This window comes from Neolamprologus multifasciatus, chromosome 11 (assembly GCF_963576455.1).
Source record: "Neolamprologus multifasciatus chromosome 11, fNeoMul1.2, whole genome shotgun sequence".
NCBI lineage: Eukaryota > Metazoa > Chordata > Actinopteri > Cichliformes > Cichlidae > Neolamprologus > Neolamprologus multifasciatus.
The window spans coordinates 29,347,702-29,369,130 of NC_140449.1; the positions used below are offsets into that span (position 1 = coordinate 29,347,702).

Here is a 21,429-nt window from a genome sequence, read left to right on the forward strand (position 1 = left end):
CAGCTCTTAATCAGCACTCAGCACGCGCCTCCATTCACTCACACTGCCAACACTTCAGTCTGGAAAGTCCCTAAAGAAGATCAATGCGACCCTTTTTTCCAGAAGCCCCACGACCTGCTGCTGTCGCAGCACCACGTAGGCACATATAATGCAGGCCCGGAATACGGAGAGCGCGTGCGTGTGTAAATTTAGCATGTATACTTACAATACCTGGTTTTCTGTTTGTTTTTTGTTTTTTTGCTTTGTTTGTTTTTTAGTTTATTCTCGTTTTGTGTGTGATAGCGCGCTAATGCGCGCCTGCATACATGGCTCTGTGCACTTATGGTGTAGCTTGTGCAACTTGTGTGTTTACATGAGAGTGCCTGCATGCGCATACAATATGCGCAAATTACATCTGGTCTGTGTGGCGAGACCTGAGCGTGCATGTTTGCGCGCGAATCGGCCTCAGAGAGAAACAGGGAGACAGACAGAAGCAGGGAGGCAGAGCGCATACTAATCATATCTGTCTGTCAGTTTAATTTTCAGAGATGAGCAGTTCTGGCGTTTGGAAACAGCGAAGCGGTGCGCGGTGTGGGGACCGCGGGCTTCCTGGAGCAGATGCTGCCCTATCGATCCGCCCCGCGCACAGCAAGCACGAAGGGATGCGTGTATGGATGGCAAGTAGCTGGAGGTAAAAATGGTCAACGGCTACAGAACGAAAATAAAAGGTCCTCTCGGAGGTCGGGGTGAAAGTTCACCTGCTGTGGCTGGAAAACCCGAGAAAGCAGGCCGACACCCGAGCTGCAAAAAGCGCCCCAACTTTTACGCAGCGGGCCTAGAGGGGAAACTGACACCCAGCAGGATGTTCAGGGTGTGGGTTTGTCAACACTGGGTTTTGAATTTAGCCACATACAGTCATAAAATGCTGAAAAAGCCTCATATTTCTGTCTTATGTCTAATGAGTTCTGATGAAAAAAAATGCATTTCATCCACCTGATTTATCTGATTTATTCAAGCTTCAAATCTTTTGATCACAGATAATAAGCGTATTTCCATTTTAGGCATTTAGCTGATGCTCTGAGAGTCACTTTCCTCACAATGAGAGCGGCAGCAGGATCAGCAACACTGCAGCCAAAACATTTACATTTAAGCCATTTAGCTGATGCTCTCAGAAGGACTTGGGAAAAGAAACGGTGGATGCCCAACTTCCCCATTACAATACAGGCAATAAATATACCGAAGGATGCTCTGTTTGAGTATTAACTGCAGCTCTTATCAAAGGAAGGCCTGCTTTAGATACGGTGGGTGGGGAAAGACTTTTTAATCTAAATCCAATGCTGAGCCTGTTTAGATTGCAACCGTTTAGCTGAAGTTTCATTAAAGACACATATGACTGCAGTCCTCCATCGCCAATAAAACAAACATGCAATAGCAGGAAGGTCAGGGGTCAAAGGACATTGTCCTGACCTTAAAATGACCATGCATGCAGTAGAAAATAAACAGAATCAGTCAAAGGAACAGAAGCGGCTGATTTTCTGTGTTGCACTGATTAAGGACGGTGTGAGAGAGAGAGACAGCTTCTCCCGAGCAGATGAATTTCCAGCATCTGGCTTGTCAAGATTCATAAATTCATATTTTATTAAAAAAAATGTCTGCAGATATGGACGTGCTATGAATGCTGGACACGACGGCCTGCAAACATCCACCACACTGATCTGTAGGAGAAAAATACAGCAACGTTTTTGTTTTCATGCTGCAACTTACACTCCCTTCTCAAATCTTCTGGTTAATCACCGAGTAAACGTGATCACTTATGGGTAAATGATAATGGATGAAGCGCACGCGCAGGGTTGCAGTTTTGAATGAGATATTGACGCTCTCTTTGCAGCCGTGAAAAAGAAAAAAATAAGCACCCAAAATGACGATTTTATGCAGCCTGATTCAGGGAAAAGGAATTTATACTGAAGAATTAAACGACAAAAAGCAGCATCCTTCTCATTCTGGTGACTTAAGTCATGAGATTTTGCCTGTTCAGTTGCAAACATAGACATTAATATATATTTCATATATTCATGCATCCTTAAAAATCTCTCGTTGATGATGAGGTGGAAGATTCAAGGTTTCCTTCTCATATTAGATCGTTTGTTTTCATCTCATCTACACACCCATGCGTCATTTAATCGCGCAAGCGCACATACACACGCGCGCGAGATAATGGCTGGTATATGTGGCATCTACAATCTTGAGTGTTGCGTGCGTGTGTAAACACTTCAGCTCGCAGCACGCATACGCTACACAATGAACACAAAACACAAGTTGATTTTCAAGTTGTTTATTGTCATATGTAAGAAAACTTACAGAACAGTTAATATTTCCCATGTCTTATTTTGAAAGAAAAATATACAGTGGACAAGTTTTCATCTTTTTTGTGACAAAAAACAACTTCATAAACACGCGTACTGGAAACAAAGTTCATCAGGGATATTACAAAAAAAAAAGCTTCAGGTGTGAAAAGCTCAGTTTTCATACCTGAAGTTTCCATCAGTAATGTTGGTTTTGTTCACCACATTCACACATATACATTCATCAAGTCTAACTTTCTTATTCATTTCACCGCCCCTCGTTTCCTGTCACTTCTATTTTGCTTGACAATGACAATGAAGGGTTTGCTATAAACGTCTCACATTTATTTACAACTAGTTTATATATGATCCAAACTAAAACCATGTGAGACAAATATGTGGGAGTGAGGGATTTTCTATGCGATGGAAATAATTAGAAAAGGTGAAAAATCAAATATCACCTGTTCCTCTGCAAGACACGCAAATATGGCTTTCACGAGACGATTAAAAAAATCACAACTACAGTTGTTAATATAGTAATAAATTCCTTATGCTGCCAAAGATGGGTTTTATTATTAGATACCTGGCATTATTTACCAGCGGAAATATTAAAAAAGAAAAATAATAATAAGAAAGTTTTTTCCATATGTAGACAAAAAACTATCTATTAAATTGACTTCAGAAATTTTGGTAGCACTGTTATTTGATTTTTTTGTGTCAGATGGAAGTTTTAAAGCAGACATTTAAAACTTATTAATCAAACTTTGACGTTTTTGTGCCGGCTGAGACTTATTTTTAATGCTCTTGTCATGCACATCTTTGGACTGACTTTGTAAAGAGTTAACAAATGTAATAAAAGCAACAACTTTCCTTATATTATTTTCTAAAAATGTTTATTATTTACCCGGTTTTTACTAAGGTGCCTGACAATGCTTGTATTTTTTTAAAGCACATAATAACTAAGTTACAACTTGAAAACCAGAAAAGACAAAGGGAAAAAAAATAATAAATAAAATGTAAGAATTTGCGTCTGCAAAATAAACAGACAAAAATATTTAATTTTGACATCACACGAGCTCAGTGAAATTTACCCTGTTATAATTTACAAATAAAACTTTCACTAGTGAATAATAATATTTTATCACTTTGACAGTGCGCTGTTTTTCTCTTCCCATTTCCCTCTGTTGTTGCCTTTTCTTCCCTTTCCCATCCCTAACTGATCGATAGAATCAATTATTACCACGAGACCTGGCGTTACACAGATCACAATGTGAATAATCAATAACTAAATAAATATGGCTAGATGAGACCTGAATGGGAAGAAAATGAACAAAATATACCTGATGATAATAATGGTAGAAATGAGCACAGATGTAACCACCATATTGACTCAACACATTTAGCTGGTTATCAGACAAGCTGAATGAATGAAGCACTCATTAGCCTGCAGGACTGATTCTGCGCAACATACATGTGGCTCATTATGAAGTTAAAAATGATTTCAGCATTTGATCTGTTCACCAATATGAGGAAATGTGATCAATATGATGCTGGGTGATCTTTTTATGGCCTTTTCACATACACGCTGTTTTAAGGGGGGTTGAAACAAACAAGAATAAGCTGCAGGCAAATGTGTGTTCATGATGCAGGCCTACAATTTATCAGTGTATGGCCTGATAAAAAAAAAAAAACACACACACACACTGTTAACTGAATATGAACACTCGATTTCACACTAAATATTACAGCAAAATGAATAAAGTCAAGCCTAATATTATACTATATTATTTATAATAGATATTTATTCTCACACCATATTCAGCTGTGGTTAAGTTAGCCTACAGCTCAAAACAGATGCCTCACGCTATAGAAATATGTTTAACAAAAAAAAAAAAACACTAAATAAATAAATAAAAATCTATTTTTTTCGACACAGAGTGGAGTCCACCTGGCCCCATCCTCCATCAGGTCGAAAATGTAAAATAGCCTACTGGAGCTGCTGCTGGAAAGTTTGAGCAAGTGAATGAATGATAATCACATTATTTTCGTCTATTATTTGCAGGTTTAGTTGCAGTAATGATCGTGTACGCCGTGATGTGGAACTTGACTTCGCAGCGTGAATAATGTTATTATCGATCATATCTGGATTAATGCAAATTCACTCGTTTAATTCACTGAGTTCGCCTCCTGTGCTCACGAGCCAATAATGCACTACAGAAAAGAAAAAAAATCTACAAAACTTGCAAAAAGCAAAGAAAACATGAGGAGAAATTAAATGATTTCATTTGGTATATTTTTCCTTCGAACAGCATATCAAGGTGTTTAAAACATCTCTCGGATTTTTTATAATTTTTTTTATTTATGAGAAGATAAAAGCTTTTATTTTGTGAAGTTGTAAGGGATAAAGTGTAGGTGTGTGTGTGTGAGCGCACATCAGCTAATATCGATCCGTGCATTTTAAACAGCCTCCCATTTGCCCTACAACTATTTTTCATATAAAATGCAAATATGTCCCTCTGTAATTGGCTCTGCATTCTTTATGTAAATGAAATTATCTGCTGGCCTCCGTCCGCGAGGGGAGAAAAGAAAAAGTGTTTATGCAAAATGGAGCTCAAGGGGGTGCAAAGGTCGATAAGTTGCAACTTGTCTGAGTTTATTTCTTCCCCCCCCTCTTTCTCTGTGCATGTGTCTATTTCTGAGTCAGTGCTCATTACAAGTTCGTAAAAGTTAAACAATTAGCGCTTTCCAATGTTAGTCGGGGAGCAGTGGAAGTAAACGAAGCCCTGCACTTTTTCACCAAGTTTTGAAAAATGATTTAAATTTGGTGCTTTAACTGTGCAGGTCGGTCAGAAATGATGTTTTCATGTTCATCACCTTATACTGAGACAAATATGTTAAATTGTAACTGTGTTTTACATCTACATTTTTTTTGTCTAAGCTTTAATTGCATATAGGTGTTGTTGCTGAAAGTGCAGGGGTTTGGTAATAATTAATCCAATTTATTTTTCTGGGGCTTGAGTGTTAAGTGGAGGCCAATAAGCTGTACATGAATATCACTTGCAAAATTAATCAAACCCACTCACACTTACCCCCCTCCCCCCCCCCCCCCAAAAAAAAATGGAAAAAAGAAGAAAAATAACATTTGTAGGGGGAAAAGGACTCTTAAGGTCATTTTCAACCCTTTTTCCCTTCCAATAAAAAATAAAATAATATAATTTAGTACTTAGGCAACCAAATAATGTTAAAAAAAGAGGTCTCAGTCAGTGGATTTGTTTTGTTGTCATTTTCCACTTGTTTTCTGACTGGAGATCAGATTAACGCCAGGGCCGAGAGACACACACTTTGAGTGAATTTTAAAAAGATTCCACACAAAGATCACGCATGCTAAAGAAAAACAGACGCAAGAGCAACACAAGGCCTAATGTATAATACACACATGCATTTCTGGGCCTGGATTGTTAGCACTGTGAGCTGCAGGTATACATTCACAACAACACTGCACAAAATACACATTAGCAAAAATGTCACCAGATTACTGTATGCGGCAAACGGCCTGAGCTCTTTTTTCTAAATGAGACAACATGCACATGTCCATTTCTAATGAGAGTCGGCTGCCTGGTGAAACACTGAAACCCACGTTCTTCTCTTACATGCAAAATTACTAACAAACAAGCAACTCAAATGCCTCCACACAAACATACACATAAACAAGTCTGCGTCCTCTGTTTTTCATCCCTCCCTCTCTTCCTCCATCTTGCCCTTCACACCTTCTGGTCCCTATCGGAATAAAGCACGCCCTTTCTCGGGCAACCTTGGTGTGCATCTTGAGAAATCCCTTGTTGCATGCTGCTTAACATGGTCACTAACAGATAAAAATACCTTTTAAAAAGCATCTACATATTGATCACATAAAAACTCGCAGCTATTTTCGGCTGCGGTAATGCATGCGTTTGCCAAGGCCTGTCAGTCTCTAAGGGTGTGTGAGTGTGTGTCTACGCTAGCTTTCAGGTGTGTGTGTATAAGCTCGTGAGAGTGTGTGTGGGTGTAAAAGTGTGTGTCTACCAGCTGAAAACTGTGTGTCAGCCTATCCAGCCAGTGTAACTTGGTGGGGGATCAAAGGCAGCAGGGTTTCTCTCTTTTTCCTGGTTTTTCCAGTCAGGTTCCCCCCCCACCACCACCACCACCCCCCTCCCCTTTGCTTCCACCCCCTCACCACTGCCACCACCTCCTCCTCCTCTTCCTCACCCTCCTCCTCTTCTCTTGCATCCGCTCCTCGCTCCCCTCTCTCCTCCTCTTCCCAATTATTCCCTGATTTTCCTTCCCTGCTCGGCTGTTAAATCCACTCTGCATCCTTTTCTTTTCCCCGGCATCGGCTGCTGCTTCCTCTCCGTCCATCCGAGCTGAGGGAAGGAGTGCGTGTGTGTGTGCAGCCTCGTGTGCCTCTCTTTCACTCCCTCTCCCTCTCTCTCTCTCTTCCCTCTTTAATCAGCATGTTAATAAGAAAGGTAACTAATCAATACATTCAATGGCCTGGCTTGGCGATTGATACGATCTCCATCCACCTCCCCCTCGCTCTGTGCTGCTAAACACACACGGAGCAACACGCACACACGGATACACAACTGCAGGACTCTCTTGGGTGCAGAGGCCCTTAGTGGTAATTTATTCAAGTCATTTTATTTAGAAGGCACATTAATAAACAGCAAAGCCTGACTTAAAATTATGTCAAAACTCTTCTCATGTGTGAGTAATCAGATGTTGGGACGTACACTGATAGTGATTCGAGTGCAGCTGACAAAGAAGTTAAAGAAATGCTCAAATACCTTTGATGCAGGACTTTTTTTTTGTAGAATCATTTGGTTGTTAAGAGTGAGGCCTTTTGCTCGTCTCAGAGTCACATTCGTGATTGTGACAGATAAATTCAGGTAAGAGGGTCAGCTCAAAGCAGTGACTTTTAGAGTCAAAGCCCTTTTGCCTGATTCTTAAACAAACTAACTCAGACAGTAAAGTTGAGCTGCACTGCTATAAACACACATAACATGCACTGCCCCCCATACTGTCTACCAAATGCACTCAGCCGCACCCCAAGCCCCACACTCGGTGCTATCAAACACTATTCTTCCACCTGTAAATTAACTCTTCAGACATGTGCTTTTGGAGCGTACAGAGTGATGGTGGATGAGAAAATGGTCATGCATATCATAATTTTTTTAAAAGGCTGGTTATACATGCACCAAGCAAAGTTGTTCTTTTATTAAGATCAGAATCAGCAATTTGGAGGTAAAGTCAAAAGACCTGTTATGTCAATCAATTCTGAAAGAGCAGCTGTTCTGATTTTTCACCATGAAACCTGGCATGAACTTCCAAATACACGCCATACAAACAAGCATCATCATTTTAAAATCAGTACAAGCATTCTGATCAAGTTGACTAAACTGAAAGCAATTCAATCATTACATTAAAGTTACAGTGATCTACATGACAAAACACGAGAGAGTGTAACTTTCTCCAGATGAACGGGGAAAAAATGAAAACATTCACAGCTGTAGGCAGGTGGACTGAGCTGTAGGACTGAATGCTTCTCAAAGACGAGATTGGAATAAAAAAAAGGTTTTTGGCAGATAATTTAAAACATTTAGCTCGTATTGAACTTTTCATGCTTTTCACTTATTACAGTTTTTGAGTTTTGAAGCTTTAAGGTAACAATCTCTCCTAATAAATGGCTGCCTTTATATCCAGCACTGTACTTTTGCTCTGTTCCATTTGTTCTCATCTTTAACTCTGTCTCCAGCCACCAAGCCCTAAATTCTCCCATTTAAAAAAAAGTCAGTTGCCAGTTGCTGTTAAAGGTATGTGGATATTTGGCCAGGGAGGTCCATGCATCCCTTTAGGGCACAAGATAGTTTGAAATCACAAGGGAAGGGAATATTTAAGAGCTGAATACTCACACAGCTTAGGGCTGCAAACAGAGAAACATCTCGCCTTATACCAAAGCAAACATCCACTTCTATCTCCCTGTCTCTCTCCCCAATATTATTAATAGATAGCAGGAAGGAAAATACACAAGCGCGCACACAAAGACACATAAGTCCTCCCTCCTCAGGATATGGAACTCCAACAGACATGAAAAAACTCAGGCTCCTTCTGAGGAGGAGGACATTAGAGGCATGGCACAGGATGAAGGGAAATCCTTCATACAGGAACAACACAGGCAACTGCAAGAATGCAAGGTGGCCTTTCAGGGCTGACTGAATGGGTTTCTCCCCATGACCCTCACCCCGACACACACACAAGTGCACACACAAACCTCCCGCCCCCTCCTGTGCTGCTTTTTTGCCTTCTGGTAACTTCTGCCTCAGTGCAAAGCTTACAGTGTGAGGTAGATCCTTTTACATTTGTCTCCCAGTTTATCCCCCCCCCACCCCACCCCTCCACCACCCCCCGTGCTTCTTCTTTTCCTCCTCCTCCTACCGCTGCTTCTTCTTCTTCTTCTCTTTTACCTCCATATCATTTTTCACTCGCGCAGCGGAACAATCGATATGTAGAAAAGCGTTACGGTATCATGTATCATTGTGGAATATGTGATATAGATTATGGTCAGTTCATGTTTACAGTATTTTTCTTTTGTACTACAGTCTGCATTTGACGAAGATTTATTATGCTTTTAAATTGAAGCTTTCGCCGACTGATTATTTAAAACAGAAGACTATATAAGTAAAAACACATGTTCATGTAAGATGTCTTATCATAAACCACAGTTGGAATAAAAAGCTGTAAAACATTCTACTTGCACGCCTGTAATCAGTCTGCAGAAAGGAAAAGCACTTTATATTATAAACTGCATTTAAGCCTACAACGACAATGCATAAAAAATTTCACTCCGGACAGAAGGAACTCTGTGCTGCATATTTATATTGGCAGAACCATGACAATAAATTTCTCGACCTCTTCTGCTTGTAAATTGTACATTTCAGTAAATTGCTTTGGCTCTGTAATGAGAACTGTGGTGTACTTTTACTGTGACTGCGAGAAGACAATAACCTCCATTTTCAAATTTAGGCAATATGTTTTAGACAATGACTATCTGAATAGCCCTTTGTTTTCCAAATCAATATTTTCATATATGGTCAACGGCCGTTTTGAAATCACACGGGTGCCATAAATATTTTTCAGGGAATCTATTTTTGCAGAAGATGCTGTGACGTGAAACCTGAAACCTCGTAAAAAACTGATCTAACAGCTGCTTTCCAATTGTACTCTGTTTTAATGTGTGTCATAAACGTGCATATGGCAACGTGCGTGCAATGATACAGTACGCGTTGACCGAGCATCGATCACAGCCGAGCACAACAAATATGCTGCACAACAACACTGTGCTCTGATATTGTTTTTCTATATTTCTGCTTCGCCCGAGTTTCGCTGCAAGCTGAGGTCCAATTTCATTGCATTATCTGCATGTCCGGAGTGTCCCAGAGGGGCTGCAGAATGACCAGTGGCCCCACTGACCCTCAGAGCTGCTGTCACCCTTCATCACCCCGCTCTCCATCTTGGATGGTGTGGTCACCTAGCAACCGGGGCCAGAGTTCGCTGCTCATGGACCAGAGGCTATTGGGAAATCAATCGATACGCCTCAGCCCAACCTAGAGAGCTGCCTGCCTGGCTGGCTGGCTGTCCCCCCCTCCTCCCCATAACTTCCCTCCTCACAATCTTCCTCCCTCTCTCTCTTGTTATGGCCAAATGAAGACGATGCAGTTCTCACTTTTCCACACCTCAGTGTACGTGGATATCCTGTTACAGGATAAGAAATGCCTCTGCTTGCCAGGGGCTTGCAGGTCCCGAGGCTGATGTATCTGTCCTGTCAACTGGCCTCCATTTCCACCAATGTTTGGATTGAGAGGCGGAGAGACAGCAATTAATCAAATTTCAGAAGAGCATTTCTCTCCGTTCATGGTATTGGCCGTGAAGAAGTGCTGACCAAAGATTACATTGGTGCACAGTTGCAGCTCACCCCACTCCGCCACCACATTTATGAATTTCTTTCAGCACATTGTGGCACTTTGGTGTTTCTGAGAGCAATAACTCCACCACTCCAATACTCCCTTGGCTCATCTTTTGGATCATTTCCACATGGGTCTATGTGAATCTAATTAGAAGCCTATCAGACATGAACACAAAGATCACTTTCATTAGCAGAACAATGATAAATGTTAAAGGGATTACAAGGTCCCCGCTAAAATCAAAAAATGTGATTTTTTTTAAGCTCATAAAAACATCTAGAAGGTCAGATCTGTTTAGCAGCACTTCTATTTATGATGGAGTTTCCTCACTGAAATCTTTACAATCAGACTGGGGTCAGCAACCTTTGATCCCCTCCGACCACGTTGGGAGGATGGGGAAAATTCGATCACCTTAAACAGTTCGAAGACAGAGGGCTCTGGGAGAAGGAGAAGACGATGAAAAGATGGGGGAGGACAGAGCTTGGAAGCAGAAGACAGAAGGGGTGGAGACAAAGAAGGAGGGGTCAGGTTAGAAATGACAAGAAACCGGTGCTCATCTGCTGCTCTCTGATCAGAGTCATCAAACTGAGCAGCTTAGCTAAAAGAGAATCCGGTGGTCCATCTGGGGTCCCGTGTGACACCCCCCGTTCCTCAAAGATATCTGAACTATAGTTATCTTTACTAATTTTGACAATGTAAACTCATGAATGTCGCATCAAATGAAAGAATAATTAATTTCAAAACGTAGAATGGTTGGAGCTATTTTGATGCGAATTTTGGCTGCTTTTTGTTCGTTTCTACTGGGATGAAAAACAAAATTTTTGGAAACTATTTGCTAGACAATGCAAATTATTTGTGGTGTCTGTAAATGTATGATACTGATATAACTCATATCTGAAATTCCTTTGTTAAGAAAATCAGAAAAATATATTGAAAAACAAGTAACACTTCAAGCAGTAAATAATCTATTTGCATTTATTCGCAAAGACTAAAGTTCTTGGAAGTGCAAACATTCAACCCTATTGCATTAAAAAGTAGTTCTGCACACTTAATACTAAACAACAGGCAGCTGCAGTGCCCCCTCCCACCTCACTCGGGATTAGGCTGACAGATTTCTTGACTTTTGTTGTTGTCCATCTCTGCAACTAAGAAGATGATTCTACCTCTGTTGTGGGGTTTGCCAGATCCCCAGATGGTCATCCAGCACGTGGCTGGAGGTGGACTGTGAAATGACCCCCCCAGCTGGACACTGTGGCCAGGTCACTGATCTCTTAGCTGCCCCTGACCCCCCTCCTCTTCCTTTTTTTTGGGGCCAGCTGCCATCGCCACAGTCCTAGCCTAATGGTGTTGGATCACCTCCCCTCTGAAAACCCCCCACATCACCGGCTAGCCAGGCCACAGGGAGTGTCCAGATGCCCTCTTACCCTCCCCTCCCTGAATACACTGGCCTTTCACTGGACACAGGAGAGTCAGGGGGGTGGGGAAGAGTGTAAAAGGGTGGGCTGGTCTGAGCCTCCCCCCTCAGTAAAAGACAGCAAAAAGGGGAGATGAGAGCAATAGCCACAAGGATGATGACCACATAGGCATGACATTGACACGGACGAAAGAAAAGAACCTTTTAACCATAAAAGTGGAATAGTCGCCTCTGGAAATTGGAGGCGACAGTAAATGCATTTGTGAGTGCCAGGGTGTCTCACTCATTGTCCCTATTACATGTCTCATGGAGGGCAGAGGAGAAGAGGGGGGACAGGCTGAAACTAGACTGGGAAAGGGAGGGGTGAAGCTTAAAAGCATTCTCAGTGACATACGCACACATGCAGTCAGACTAGAATACTGTTCAGTTGTTTGCAACTAATGCGCTGCTGCTTCCAGATACTGGTACAGTTGGATGACTTGGCACGGGCTCACCCGGCGCAGAGGGAGGTACGCCTCTGCTGGGTTGGAGCCTGGCTGCCTACTGAGAGAGGGGGCTTCTGGGTTTGCTTGCCTGGAGTAATGTCGATAAATCAATAGGACACACGTCACTGCAAGCCCAGAGAAGCCACATGAAACTGTCATTGATCGGCATAAGGTGGAGTGTGTGGGGGAAGAGGGGTAAGGCAAGGGGGGAGGGATGGATAGTGTTGGGATGGGAGGGGTGAGGCTGTGGGGGAAGGAGGATCCAAACATTAGGAGCCCAAGGGTCATCTATTTCCCCTTTACTCCCACTTCCTCTACCCCTAACAATGAAAGCTAGCGCATGGATGGGGTGTCAAAGGTCAGCTCAGTAGCCAGTGGTCCCTGAACAACAGTGTTGAGCCACGTGCCTGTCAATAGTTCGCTGTCACAGCTCACAAAACACAGAATGCCTCTGGTGCTAGAGGACAACCGCTGTGTTGTCCACAGCAGTGCTGCCTTCTACACGCCAGCATGCTGTGCTCACGCTCGAGTTTCTCTGGGCTGTCATTCAAGCAAATCCGCAGCAGTTTGCGATTTGTCATTCATGACTTCTCCCTCAATGAAAATACCAAAATACACGTGTAAAACAGGGCAGTCTTCAAAGAAATGCACGAGCCGTATGCATTTCATACAACACTCTCAGGAACCACCATCTCCTCCTATGCAGCAATGTCAGCAACCGCAACAGCCAGAAACAGGAGCACTGAGCGTAGCAAGAAGCCACAGCTGATTGCCTTCCCTCCCACTCAGTCTCTTGCTCTCTCCTTCTCAATCCTGCATTTTCAGCAGTAGTTGCAATTGGCGATCAATACAGTATATGATCGACACGGGCCCTAGATCATGATATCTATTCCCTTCTCTAAGGGCTAACCCATCTCAGCGCCATGGCTCTGGAGCCTGTGGTTCAATCGGGGTTAGAAGTTCAGTGCCTGCGATGGTCAGAAAGACAGAGACTCAGTGATCGCCTGGGTGTCAAGTTCTCCTGACAGTCTGTCTGGCTCAGCCTGCTGGGTTTTGATCTGAAGAAAGCTCGGGCTAACCTTGGCCACAGCACCACTCCCACCCTCCTGCCTGTCTTCACTTCTCAGTCCTTTTCAGTATCTACCCCGCCATAATTCTCTGCTGCTGCGTCTACAGTTGCTCATGGTGAGCTAATGACCGGCACATTGATCATGCCTGCTTGACCTCCAAATTGGGGTCAACAACAAAAGAGGCCAAGTCTCCAGTGTCAGGAAACAATGCCATTTTCAAACTGTCCTTTGTACGTCTTCTTCTGAAAATAACACAGAACAAGGAACCTGGATTTGTACCCAACATGCCGCAACCTACTTTGCCTTCGAGCGTCCTTCAACCCCCATAAGGAGGGTCACCTAAATCTCCACAGAACCACTATCCTCACTGCCATTTTTCACCACTGATTTCCAGCAAGCTTTTAACCTTTATGTAATTTTTTTAATTGTGAAAGTTGACACCAGACAGGAGCCCCTCGTCACCTTTGCATTCGTTTTTCTGACATTTTCATTATCACGATAGGTATAGGAAATAAGACAGGTGCAAAATGCATGGCAACCCTCTGTCCTTGCTCGACCGGTTGCCATGGAAACGGCTGATAGAGTAGGTTATCGATCGCTGTGTCCAGTCCCCCTACGTTCCCCCACCCCCTGTACCGACTTTTTTTCTGCAGTGATGGGCGTGGATCAATAGCCTGTATATTGTATGGTTTTCTCACCATTCGCCCTCCATAATAGCAAAAAAAAAAAAAAAAAAAAAAAAAACGGCATAGAGAGAGAGAGAGGCAGAATTGTAAAAATGTAAGCGATCATATTTAATAGGAAAGATGAGTTGAAAAAAAAATCAAATCAAGAGAAAAATGCCTGGAGTCTGATGAAATGTAAATACTGTGGAGCTGTATTTGTATTAAGGAAACTGAAAATTCCTACTAAAACAAATAAGCAAGCAAACAAGAAAGACAGAAAGTTGTAGAAAACCTCAACATTCCTCCTGTCCTTCTGTCACAGTCACTTCAAACTCTACCTTTTACTTCTCTCTTGCAGACTATTTTCACATACGTGTCATGCTGCATTTACCCGCATATGTTTTTTATTTCAATCTACTGAAATCTTTTTTTATTTAAATTAAGTTTTACTATCAACCATCAGAGAGGTCCAATTCATGTCTTTAAAAACGTGACGATGAATAGAGGAGCCTCTGCAGACCTGGGGGAGCTCGTTTAAATCTCGCCTGAGGGATCCCTCAAGCGAGGGGTCATGGTTGAAGTCATAGAGCAGTAAATTTAAAGGTGGGCACTCCTCAAGGTGTCTCTGTCGCCCCGAGGCACGGTCATCACAATTCCAAGAAAGGTGGAAATAAAAGTGCACTGAGAACACAAAGGCTTTTGGCACTTCTGGAGAAATTAGCCGGCCAGCTCACTGATGGTCAACCACCCTGGCTTAGCTACAAACAGCCCACACCCCCCCTTGGCCCACTCTTCTAAATGACATGATCCCATACATCACTCATCATTCAACTCACCATTTCTCAGTACAGTATTGATATTACACTGACAAATGAATGTGAAACAGGCAGTTTAGATGTAATGAGTTTAGGAAGAAATCTGAAAAGCAGGAGAGCAAAAGTGTAAAGGACATTGCATATATTTTTACTCCACCAGTCAAGTTCTCCTTTCATGCACCACTTCACCTCTCAAAGTTTCACATTATAGCCATATTTACAAAATAAATTGAAGACTTAATACATGTGGATGAGGTTGAGCCTATATGGAGGGTCATATTGTCCATTTTTCTCCTTCCGAGCCAAGTTGCACTTATATACAGTCTCTCCCCCTACACACATATGTCAATATGTTTGGTCTTCAGTGGTAGGAATGTGCCCTGAGGCTCCCATATAAAATTAGCAGACCATTCCCATGTTGGCTTCCTTTCATGCCCCCACTTGCAAAGCGGCCAACGCCACTGTATCAATAATTCAGCCACAATTTAGTTGTAGTTGGGCCACATGTTACGGGTCAGTTGTAATGGGTGCTATTGCTACCGGATGCCTGCTCCATCTGATGGGTTTTGCAGGAGGTTTGTGGCCAAATGGCCTGGGTGTCCTATCACTTTTTGACTAATATAGATTTCCATGTAAGTCTGCTGAATTCTGCCAAGAGCATTTCAGAATATGTGTAATTGCAGGTCATGGTAATACTGTCAAATAAATAAGGTCTACATCTGTTCTAAAGGGTGCAGGGTAAGTTCAATACACAAAAAAAAAAAGTATATTAAAATTACTACCTTTGTGTGCATTTATTGAAAACTTTTACCATTCTTTTACGCATGTTTTGTTTCCTGATCTGATTTGCTACAGTTCATCTGGCACAATTAGAAACATATCAGATAATATGTTAAATTTTGTTAAAATAAAAAAAAGAGCGCCTACAGCACCATTGTGCCTATACAACAATAAGGTGGCGTGCATGATCATGTTATATGGATCAATTCATTACCTCAATAATTAAAAACAAAAATCGCACAGCTTTATTGGTTTTTGTAGTAAAGAAAACAAAAAAAGCCCACAGATCAAATAGCTTTCTTCAACATAACGCATCTTGAATGTATTTTCCCCACGCACTGGAGAGTTAGCTATATGTGAGGTCATCAAGTTGACAACAAATTGACACTTCAGAACACAGCTCAGCCTAAACAACCACATGAGTGTTTTGAGGATTCATCCATCGAATCCACAGTGGCCTCAAACAAGTCTTGGGGGATCTGCTCCCCCGCATGCATCCCACCAACACTGCTGGATGTCTGCCCTCCTGTCTTAAGCCAGCCTTGGGGTGGTGGAGCTGCTAATCTCACACTATAGCTGAATTGGAAATCCGCATGTGTACGTCCATGTTGGACGGGAGGGAAGGGGCTGGGAGTGGAGAGAAGTGGCTGCCCTTGCACCTTGGTGAGATGAAAAGCTCTCAAAGCCTGGAGAGCAGAAAAACACTGGCAGGGCAAAAGTCAAACTCCTAAGGCCACAGAGAGAGAGAAGAAAAACTACCAAACTTTTTCTTGTATCCTCTGGCAGATTGTGTGTGGTCAAACTGAGGGCTTAGTGTTAAAACTGAGTTATTGTATATGAAATGTGCATTCAGCGCCACAGAAAACTTCTGAGCAACTTGTGAAAAGCTGCCTGACAGCAGTGACCTGGTTTTGCATTTGGTATTTCACTGTACAGTGAGTTTGACAAGTACAATTTCAGAGATTTTTAGCACAATTTTATTTTTTATTTTTTGCCCAAGGTATTGCATCATGTAGTACATTCTTTATTTAATTTTGGTAAAAGTTATTGTGAAATGTACCAGAACAAGTCACGTCAAGTCTGCAGTCATAATTAGGGCTTGAAATTAGATTATTCTTACTCAAACACATGACATTTGAGCACTACACAATATGTATGTGATGCAAGAAAGAGCAATGTTAATGACAAATGACAAATACATATGTTGTTCTGAATAATGTGTGACACACAAAAGATTCTATTCTCATTGAAATAGCAGCTGTTTTGTTGGGGTTTTTGTTTTATTTATGTATTTCTTGTTTTGCTCCACTTGCTGATTTTAAGTGAACGGGTCTATTTTTCTGAAAAAGGTGAGCTCAGGTAAGGATACAGAATATAACCATATACAATACTATCTTTATGTTGCAAATGTGACACAGTGTGCTAACAAACAAAATATATGCGACATTAACAAAGTATTTACAAGTCAGTGTTACCATAAAGTACATGAAGTTTCCTTATCTGTTTAACTAGTAATAAAAAAAGTTTTCTATCCATCATTTTTTGTTTTCTTCTTTGTTTTTTAAACAAACATATTGACATATTGATAGACTACGAGAGACTATTGTTGATTGATTGCTTCTAGAATTTTTATTGAAAGAATATTTTAGATTCTGTTTTAATGTAGAGCATCCTCGCCTAAAACTGACATCTGCTTTTTTTGTCCTTATAGCTTGCTAACAGGTTAAAATGTTGACAGACTTACTTCAGAATTGTGTCTGGCTAATCTTTTAATCTAATTCAAAATTAAGATAAATTCACCAGATCCGGGGGAGATGCAAATAAGAATGCCCAAAGGAACTTTTCGTTTTTTATTTTAGTTCCTGTGAACATCTGGTGATCAGAGACCACACTGCTATCACTCCAGCTCTAAAAAAATGAACTCAATGTTCTATAGTGTTTTTATTCTGTGCTCATTTCACAAATGACTTCTACATTAATTAACTTGCTTAAAAATGTAAAATTCATGTCCCCAGCTGTGGCAATGTTGACCATAATAATTTCTTTGTCTGTTTTCTGAGTTTTTTCAGAAACTACAGTAAATTCAACCATTTAGAACGATCAATACAGACTCAGAGAAAAAAAAATCCACTGCAGATGCCTGAATAGCCGATGCCAGAGGTTAAGTGTTCCTGAGTACACATCGGGGTATGTGTGCTAAAAAATAAATAAATAAATAAATAAATAATTATATATATACATATATATGAGAGAAAAGCGTAAAGCGCAGAAGTGATCTATGTCCTTAAGCACCTTTGTGTGCTTCGCTGGCTCTCCTGATGAGCTGTCGCTGTAAGTGGGTAGAAAAACACCTAAGTGATGTGGGCCTTTAGTCACCTGACCATCACGAATGCCACTGTGGGCCCCTAGCTGATCCAAGTCTGCATGGCACGGCAACATATTGCGTAGGTATAAGGCAGTCAGTAGTTATTCATCATCCATGATGTTAACGATTACAGCATGTCGATAACAAACCCAGGAGTTAAATGAGTTTGTGCACTCAGCTACGCCTGTGCCTCGGCAGTTCAAGGTCACTCCCTCCCGTCTCTGACAGGAGGGATGATTCCCGGGCCAAGCTGCAACCACACACATCTTGCCTCAAGGTCAAGTGTGCCACTATTTAGAACAAATAGATACATAAAACACTCAATCTTGTGTGTGTATAAGGTATGGGCCAGGACCTTGGGCCGGGATAAAGTTGGCCAGCAGCTCGTATATTTCGTCCTGTACTTGTATTTCAGCTTGACACTTTGTCACCCCACACCTCATCCACTCTCCGTCTACCCCCTCCACTCACTTTAACGTTTTGAAGTCCCTCTTATGTGACTGAACGCAAAAAGTTAGCATTGATTTTTGCTATGTTAGAGCTCACCAGAGTGCAATGTGGATGGATCTCGAGCATCTCGGGGTGACAAACTGTGTTTATCATTCAGTCCGTTGGCCAGCTGAATTTAGACTCTGCAGCCTCCTTTAAGCTGCTCGTTCAGACATACCATGACCAAAGCAGCTATTCACCTATGGATGGCTGAAAAAATAAAAACACAGAGGGCCTTTGTGTTTGAGCAGAAGCAGGACAAGGCTAGGGCACGTGGTGAGAGGATACACTTGATTTGGAGTCAGTTACCAGCTCACGCCTATCATAATGGACAATGGGGCAAGGGCAAGTGTCTCCCTCTCCTAAGCTTTCCTCTCTCCCTCACCCTGTCTCTTGGCGTGCTTCCCCCAGGAGACACGAGCCGGGGGCTGGGCGCTCTGATGGCCAAGCGTGACATTTAAACCCCTGCCCTGCGGTAGCTTTAGGGGGGCTTTATGGAGTAGATGGGGGGCCACAGAGAGGTCCATCTGAGCACAGTGAAAGAAAAAAGGGGGTACGGGCAGAGGCTCACCCTACAAACCCCCTATTACTCAATGCACACAAACTACTCACCCCCCACCTCTATGCTTCACCCTGCAGAAATCCTCAGTATGTCAGTACGGTGGGGGCTCCATTGTGCACGGGTCTTCCACTGAAGAAAAGGACCCTTTGGTGATAAACAATTCAGCTGTCCACTCTGATCACAATGGGGGCACATCCCATTGCTTTGAGCATCTGTTTCGAGTAGGTACTGGTCCCCTCGCTGCTCAGCAGCGCTGACCATACAAACACGGTGCGCAACTAAATCCCTGAATCTGCTGGCCCACTACCACCTGCTCTCAGCCTCCCCTCCTTTTATTATTCCTTATTTGGATCAATACTGTTGACTCCACTGCAGTATCTCTCAAAAGACAAGTTGAATAGCCTTGTGCTGGCTGTTCAGTAGGATCGCATGCTTTTTAAATTGTCTACAGTGTGGCAGCAAAACTGCATGAGCTGATTAAGGCGTGCATGAGAGAGAAGATGCTTTTCTGCCAAGACACAGGGCACAGAGTTATCTGTGTAGGCCTCATTTGTACAGCAGAGTCCATGGCTACTTATCACCCCCTTGTGGACATTCAGCATACATCATTTCTGCTTTTAAATTTGTCCACTCTTTTTATGGTGAGACTGTTGGTCTATATGGTTACCTGGTTATATGTATGTAAACTTTTTCAATGTTGTTACATACTACCATTTATCAGATTAAATTATTATTGGATGATCCTTTCCACTGCACTGTACCTGTAATGTTAATCTTATTTATGGAAGAAGGGCAGTGTTTACCCAGCAACGCTGCCCTTCTGCCACACATAAGGAAAACGAGAAAAGGACATCTCGGCCTTTTACTGAATCACTTCAGACTGTGGGAGAATGAACATGAGATTCACAGTAAACATGTGCAACACTAATACATTTTTAAATTAAGGCTGTTGGGTTTATTTTACATCTTGTAAAGTTGTTTTGAGCATTTGCTTATTTATATCTATTTGTAACACTTTAAAATCAAAGTGATCTGCATTTTTAATTGTTTCAGTTTCTTTAATTTGTTTTAATGTCTTTTTATCTTACATTTTATAAAATTGCTTTGCTTTAGCAGAATGCACGTGAGTTTCTACTTATTATGCAGAATGAATTATTTCAATAATATATATTAAGATACATTTTTAATCATATTAACCAATAAAACTGTCTGGAAAGTCCTGTTTGCAACTCTCTTTCAAATTCGGAAATTCAAAGTTCAAAATTTTCTAGGAGAATCGGTGAAAGGCAGTAAAATAAGGCAAAGGAAAAATACTGTGAAGCAATAGTAATAGTATTAATAGTAACATTAATTATAGTGATCAAAAATACATTGAGATATGGTTCACTGTTTTATGTGGTTTTCCAGAAGATACGTGAATGACATGTTTTCTGGATTTCACCCAATATCTCTGCCAACTATCTGATTCCAAGGGGTTAACTGTGAGCAGGGCACTCTGCTGGGGAAGCGCTAATCAGCTCGGAAACATTTGCTGCCCTTCTGGCAAGGTCAAAAGGGTCACGGTCCCTGGGCTGGATGTCCACTCCATCCTGTGCTCCTCCCCCATTGCTGTAAAGCCCAGCCTCCCCTTGGGGCCTATAGGCCCTGCAGGCACAATCACTGCAACGCCACTATAGGCTCACAGAAGCTGGCTTTAATCTATATGGAGCTCTGGGATGGACTGCGGCTGTCCGTCCGTCAGCCTCTCAGTGTGTCTTGCCTTGACCGTACATAAGCAGCCCTGGACCTGAGCTATTGACTTAGAGAATCCGAACCCACATTTGTGATTGGTTTGCAGAGCCGTCCGGTGGGCCCCTCCTGCTGTTTGACCAGGTGATTGATCTGTTAACACTGGCCACTGGACGTGTGTCTCTGAATTTAATTTCAGAATTCATTTCTGTGGGACGTGTGTGTACAGAAATGATGTAGAGTCCCAGGATCAAATGAAGGATTGATGGTTTCATCTAATATCTAAGTAAAAATGCAATTTAGATTTCTTTCCACCCTTTATCATTAGATATTTTGGAACGTGCCTAACAGGAACACTGACCAACCCTTACAGCATGGCCTTATATCATTCTTACAATTTTAACAAAGATGTGAACAGTATCTGCGTCTCTAAGCATTAAGTCTTGAATCACCAGAGGTTAACCCCTTGAGTGCCACACAAGATAATTTCTCAATATTTGTATTGGTCAGGCCATTTTATTTTCCAGGCCTTGAGGCATTTTTCTTTGTAACAATATCTCTGCTATAACTGAGATACTGTTTATCAACAATACATGAAAACACCTGTAAAGAAGCCTTTGTTGTCAAGGCATTTCATCACTTATCAACAGCAAGAGAATCTCCTGCTGTTAAAATAAAAAAAATGCTGAAAAAGGCCCTAAAGTCAGGCTGAGAGGTTAGGTAACCCTTATTCATTTC

At 41.8% G+C, this 21,429-nt stretch overlaps 1 protein-coding gene across 4 annotated transcripts in view; it reads left to right on the top strand.

The window, feature by feature from the left end:
• atg5 (ATG5 autophagy related 5 homolog (S. cerevisiae)) overlaps positions 1–21,429 on the top strand; it is a 445,274-nt gene that overhangs the window by 371,989 nt on the left and 51,856 nt on the right. The gene's annotated exons all lie outside the window — the stretch shown is intronic.